This window comes from Benincasa hispida, chromosome 11, assembly GCF_009727055.1.
Source record: "Benincasa hispida cultivar B227 chromosome 11, ASM972705v1, whole genome shotgun sequence".
Lineage (NCBI taxonomy): Eukaryota > Viridiplantae > Streptophyta > Magnoliopsida > Cucurbitales > Cucurbitaceae > Benincasa > Benincasa hispida.
The window spans coordinates 7,228,105-7,235,068 of record NC_052359.1 but is presented as its reverse complement, the minus strand read 5'-3'; the positions used below and the strand labels follow the sequence as shown (position 1 = coordinate 7,235,068).

General features: G+C 33.8%; 1 long non-coding RNA gene across 1 annotated transcript; it reads right to left on the bottom strand.

The window, feature by feature from the left end:
- Positions 1-664: 664 nt before the first annotated feature.
- On the bottom strand, positions 665-2,865 carry LOC120092014. Its single transcript, XR_005485884.1, has 4 exons — positions 2,339-2,865; positions 2,007-2,076; positions 1,358-1,554; positions 665-767 (listed from the first exon to the last, which is right to left on the bottom strand). It is a non-coding gene; the product is annotated as an uncharacterized LOC120092014 (long non-coding RNA).
- Positions 2,866-6,964: the final 4,099 nt, after the last annotated feature.

Genomic DNA, 6,964 nt, shown 5'->3' with positions numbered 1-6,964 from the left:
ATAATTAGTTATTTAGTTGACCATGCAAATTTGTGGATTGAAGAATAATTGTTCTTCTTATGTACCTACACCAAAAAGCTCTCAAAATCCACTACAAGAATTTTGGGCTTTAATGTCGGTTGACAACCTACATTGAAGATCGTGTTATAAAAAGTCTTTAATATCTGTTGTCTTTAATGCTTGAAACCGATATTATAGCTGACCAAAATTTCAGTATCAATTATCTTCAATGTTAGTTTAAAACTGACATTGTACACCATCTTCATTGTCGATTTAAAACCTACTTTTTGCCAATAATTATCCGATATTAAATGTTTGTCATCGTTTTGTCATTAAAAAAAAGCACATATATATTATTATTATTATTTTTTGCTTACGCACATCCAAATAAGTAATATTTCTTTTTTACTTGTACATGCACAAAATAAAATCTTAATTGCTTTCACAAATCTCCAATAATTCACAAAAGAGGAATTAGATAATAATTTACCTCCAAAACCAAGATAAAATATATTTTGTATCCAAATTAACTTCATATGGTTTAGATGGCAAATTCTAACTTATCAACTATGAAGTATACATATATAATTTACATTGAACAAGTAGAGTATACATGCTAACTTGTACACAAGAATAACATTCAAAATACATGAATTACAAAATGGTTAAAATGATTAAAAATAAGCTGAAGATAAATGAATAGTGTTCAACGATGCCTTCCAAAGTTTTCTAATGTCAATTTCTGGAGCTAGGGACTATTCTCCCACCTACGAAGTAGATAAAACAACAAATTGAACAAATAAGTAAAACAAACAACACTTTGAACAAATAAGTAAATTAAGGATCATGTTAGCACGCAAGAAAACATACCCAAACAGGTAGAATTCTATTTACTTAAGCGTTTTAAAAGTGCTTCTCAAACAATTAAGAAACCAAGTTTATTACTCTTATATTTTGAAAATTTTCAACAGCATAATAATGCTACCACAACAAAACCAAAAATTTACCTTGAACCTATTTAAAGAAACACACTCCCAATAATATTTCACAACCTTCTCAACATAACTACCAAAATTCTCAAAAAACGAATATTCAACACTTTATAAAACAAATCCAATAAAACTTGTTAAAAACTAATCAACTGTATTCAATGACAACTCAAATAAACTAAACAAAGACCTATTATAAGTTCTCAACTCAAACAACTAATTATGAACCAACTTAAATTTAAAACACTTTCAAATTCCAATATTTGAAATAAGCAAAATTCACCCTAGGCAATTGCTTAATGGATGTAAAATTACAGTAATACACTTAAAAAGGGAAGGACAATTTTTCAATTACAGATTAATTTTACCTGCCAAATACCAGGAGAGCATTGCAAGACTACCAAATGCCATAATATTAGCAAGAGATGACAAGCCATGAATCATCTCGAATTTCTTGTTCATTGCTGGAAGTTTTGGATTCACTTTTGCCACTTCTACATTTTTTGACCACCCAACTTCCTCGCCAATGTTACTTTCCCTCTCCACTTTGTCTTTGTTTCATTAGCTGAAGAACAATAATGAAAAGAACAGACAAGATGGAGTTGAATTGTTTTATTGTAAATATATTGCGATATAAGAAGTTCAAAGTAGGTAAAATTAGGATAAATAGAGAGAGGTGTGGCACTATCAAAGCTGATAAAATACTGTAGTAGGACGATGGAATGTTTTTAATGTTCATAGTAATTCTTTCTTAAGAAATACTATAATGTTTTTGTCATTGCACTGAAGTTCCACATCTATTGCCTATTATTATAATTTAAAGAGGGCTAAAACAAAAGGTGGAGAGCTCTTCTTTGTTTTCTTCTTTTTCTTTAACTTTATATTCCAGTTCTAACCTATAAAGTTAGCCTAGAATACCATTTTGAACTATATTATTTAAATGCAAGATTTTTATTTTAGAACCCAACCAACCACCTCCAACCTCAGACGTAGTTCCAAATCAATATGAATGCTCACCTCAGTACACTTGGAAACCGTTGCCCCTAGTCTTAATTCTGATCTTCAACTTCACCAAAACCGCCCACACCTAAGCACAAATACATAACCATATCAGAGACAAAACATCCCAAGAAACACACAATGCTTAGCAAGACAAAACCATTTTTTCCCTTATTAAAAATTCTCCCACACGATTATTAACTGCTGGATAGTGGCCGAAAATTGGTTGAAACCTCTGATCCTAACTTGAAACATTACAAAAATGAATCACATGAGGCCAACCCATAACATGAAATTAAAATCACCCGAACAAGCATATAAAACAGCTCATTGATTATGTTACAACTCACCAGTTGGCACAGTTGATGATCCACCGGTGGCGACCTCACGAAACGGCGATGGAGGAGGACTACTTGCACCCAGAACGCACGTTAAACCCAAGCAAAAACCCACAGCAATGCGAACCCAAAGCTGGGCATGCATCTGACGTGGACGAGCCTGATCGTGAGTGCTCTTGATGGCGGCATGGCGTCTGACTACTGGTGCGGTTGTCATTGGACTCCGATTGGTCGCATCTGGTTCCAGAGGAAATGGAGTGACGTTTTCACGAGGAAGAAGAACCGCGAACGCTGGATTTGCATGGTCGGATCTGCACGTGAAACACGATTTGGACCGTCAGATTTGCACGTAAACGTTGGATCTGCAGGTGAAACGTGATCTGCACGGCCGAATCTGCCAAAACACGATCTGCACAGCCTGATCTGCACACGAACAACATGATGACAACCCGCAAACGTCGGATCTGTACACGAACAACACAAAGACAACCCACGAATGCTGAATATGATTGATACGCTTAAGGGGAAGAGAGGGTTTGGAAGTGAGAAAAGAGAGAGAAGGAAGGTAATGAAATGAAAGAGAGAGATTTTTCACTAAAGTTAAAAAAAATAAATGGGGATCTTTAATGTTGATTTTAATCTTTAAAGATCTGCTTTTTTTTTTTTAACGACATTATACATCTAGTTTCACTTTTTTCAACCGACATTAAAGCCTAAAATTCTTGTAGACCCGAAAAATTACCTTCAATTTCTTCTCAAATTGGGTCTCACAACCTATTCCAAGACCAAAGAATAGTGGAGAAGACTCTTACAGTAGTCCATGTTAAGTTCGTGATTAGATTTGTGCCAAGGAGTTGCTAAATTGAGGTGATTCTACAAAAGTAGTTTTCTGAAATCCTAAGTTCTATCCTTGAACATGCATGCTTAATCTCTAAAATTAATGTAGTTAGAGTGCTTAAGATCCTAACTGCTTCTGCTTGTTCATTGTTAACTCCTTTAGTTGGTATCAAAACATGATTTAAGCACTTAATTTTTGTTAAATTTAGCTTGGTGAGTGTTTTTCATGAGATATATGAAATGGGTGCTAATATGGATATATTATGGTTTTTAGCATCTAGATTTACCTTCAAGTATGTTGCAATGGTTATAATTGGCTCCTTATTTATGGGCCTTAATATGTGAAGAACAATTTGTAAATTTGTTGGAGTCAATAGAGTTGAAATTAGGTTGTAATTTGAGGAAATACGAAGAAAGCAACAGTAGTTTTCAGCAGTAGATTGCTACTGTCAAGCAACATCGCAGCGCCATTCTTTCTCCAGCCCAGAATGCAGCGCATGCTAGCCAGCGGTTTAGTTGGATCAGTTTTGGTCTGATTCAACTAAAATGGTTAGGTTCAACACCTTTTGGTTCATTGGAGTTCCAGTTCAAGGGTTTCCAATTGGTTCGGGCCGGTTCGAGCATTTGGGGGCCATTCGGAGCTGAAGCTGATTTATTATGGTAATAATTTAGCTATTTGCTTTCTTAGGATGCTAAAACCAGTCTATTTCAATATGTTTAATTAATTATGCATTATGAATGTATGTTTTAAATAAATTAAATCTTGGATGTGGATAATGTATGTCATATATATTTAAAACCTCACCATAGGAAAATATGTTGCATGCATTGAAAGTATGTTATAAATGTTATAATGTATAGTATGCATGTGTATGGTTTCAAAAACTTTAATATAAATTGTTATATTATATTATGAAATGCATGATGAATGTTATGGATGAATGTCTACGTTATAATTGTTATAAAATCAATTAGACATTTAACAAAGATAAGATGTATGCTCTCCTAGGGTTGACAAATAACAACTTGTTTTAGTAGTTAAAATAGGTCGTTATCTTGTAAAAATTTGGTTACAAACTCACCCGGGCTAATTCTGTCTAAGTTTAGAGGTATTTAAGTTGACGTTTTACAGAACACCTACTACCTAGGGATTTAGCTGGTTATTGAGTGTTATTAACCTAATTTTATGAGCATGCATTAGTGATATGAGGAAATAAAATGGTTTATCACTTAGACATCATATTTTAAATCTAATTATAAATGTTATACTTGGATAAATACCTAGACTTAGGTTGTATATTTAGATGAAATATACCAAAACTATTTAGAACACTTCAATGGGAGATTAATAATATATAGGATATATTATTTTTAGTTCTCACGTCCCTAAGAGTTCACATCATGAGATTCATGCTCAACGTCGTGTCGTTTTTATCACGAATGCTCCATTTAGAAAGTGTTTTCATGAGTCAATAGCAAGATGAATAGGGAAAGTTGTTCATAGTAAGTGGGAGAAGGAAATATGTCAACATATCCTGCAGTCTCCTCCATTAGGTTGCACCGTGAGATTCCCATTTCCCACCTACATATCGTTTTTAGGCGACCACCCATTCGAAGGGTTGTGGCTTGGGGATCGGAAAACCGCAAACTTCAGTTTATGAATAGGGTTTCTTAGTTCCATCTTCACATTGTTTTCCAATTCGGGAGCTTGTTGATATCGTTCTCTGAAATATGAAAATGGAGGGTCACACTTACAAGAGTTACTAAGTGTTAGTATGTTCTTGACCAAAAAGCAATAACTAAATAACTAAAGGAATAAAGAGTTATTCCAATATTAGTATTTAGTCAATAACATCTTAATTCAGTGAGGGAGCAATTGACTACATCTCGATAGCAGTTATTCTGACTCACTGAAGTATCGTTGCAATTAATAATGAGATATAGGTACATTATTACTTTTTCTAAAATTGATTAATTTTAGTAGCTTTTTCACTAATAGAATTTGTTTATATTTTCAGCATATTGAACTCTATTGTACAACTACTCGCTTCTGATAAGTTTAACAGTGATAATTATTCAACATGGAAATCGAATATAAATGCAATACTAGCAACTGATGATCTTAGGTTCGTTTTAACAGAGGAATGTTCCCTAACTCCTAACTCATCTGCAAATTGAAATGTTCGGGATACATATGAAAAATGGATTAGGGAAAATGAAAAGGCCCGAGTCTATATCTTAACAAGTATATAAGATATTTTAGCTAGGAAATACAAGAGCATGGTCTCCGCTAAGGGGATCATGGATTCATTGTAGGCAACGTTTGGACAATCGTTCTTACTTGTCAAACATGATACTCTTAAGGATGTTTACAACTATTGCATAAAGGAAAGAACCTCTATTAGAGAACATGTTCTGGATATGTTAAAGGAAATCAATGGCGCTATCATGGATGAGAAAACTGAGAAAGCAAAACAAAGTAAATATGATTTACTCGTTGTTGAAACATGTTTAGTGAAAAAAGAATAAATTAACCTAGATACTAGATTCATGGGCCGCTAATCATATTTGTGCTTTCACTCAGGAAACTAGTTCCTAGAGGCAGCTTACAGTAGGCGAGACAACTTTCGAGGTTGGAACCGGAGAGATTGTCTCAGCTAAAACAATAGGAGGTATGAAGTTGTTTCTTGGAGATAGTTTCATTTTAATTGAAAATGTATTTTATGTTTGTGCTATGAGAAATAATTTAATATCTATCTTCTATTTGCTAGAATAAAAGTATAAAGTTTCTTTTGAAATTAATGAAGTGTTCATTGTTTCAAAAGGTGTTAAAATATGTTCTTCAAAATAGAAAACAACTTATATGCATTAAAACCAATTGGGGAAAAGGCTATTTAAAATATAGAGATGTTTAAAACAACTAAAACTCAAAATAAAAGGCAAAAAGTTTCTCCTAATACCTCCTATCTTTGGCAGTTAAGATTTTTGCACATTATTCTTAATAAGATTGGGAGATTGGTCAGGAGTGGACACCTAAATCAGTTAGAAGACAACTCTTTACCTTCGTGTGAGTTATGTCTTGAGGGTAAGATGACAAAAAGGTCTTTTACGAAAAAAGGTCTTAGAGCCAAAGAACCCTTAGAGCTTGTGCATTTAGACCTCTATGTCCAATGAATATCAAAGCACGAGGAGGGTATGAATATTTCATCAGTTTTGTTGATGATTATTCAAGGTATGACTATATTTACCCAATGCAACATAAGTCTAAAACCCTTGAAAAATTCAAAGAACACAAGGCAAAGATTGAGAACCTATTGGGTAAAATATTAAAACACTTCAATCAGATCGAGGTGGTGAGTACATGGACTTGAATTTTAAGGATTATATGATAGAACATGGAATCCAGTCTCAACTCACAACACCCAGTACACCTCGATAGAATGGTATATTGGAGAGGAGAAATAGAACCCTGTTACACATGGTTCGTTCAATGATGAGTTATGCTTAATTACCTAATTCGTTTTGAGGATACGCAGTACAAACTACAGTATCTATTTTGGTTCTTTAAAAAAGTGTTTTCAGAAACACCATATGAATTATGGAGAGGGTGTAAAGGTAGTTTACATCACTTCAGAATTTGGGGATGCCCGACACACCTTTTGGTAAAAAAACCCAAAGAAATTAGAACATCGTTTAAAACTATGCATATTCGTAGATTACCCCAAGGAAGTGAAAGGTGGTCTGTGTTATGATCCTCAGGATGACAAAGTGTTTGTATCGACAAATGCTACATTTTTAGAG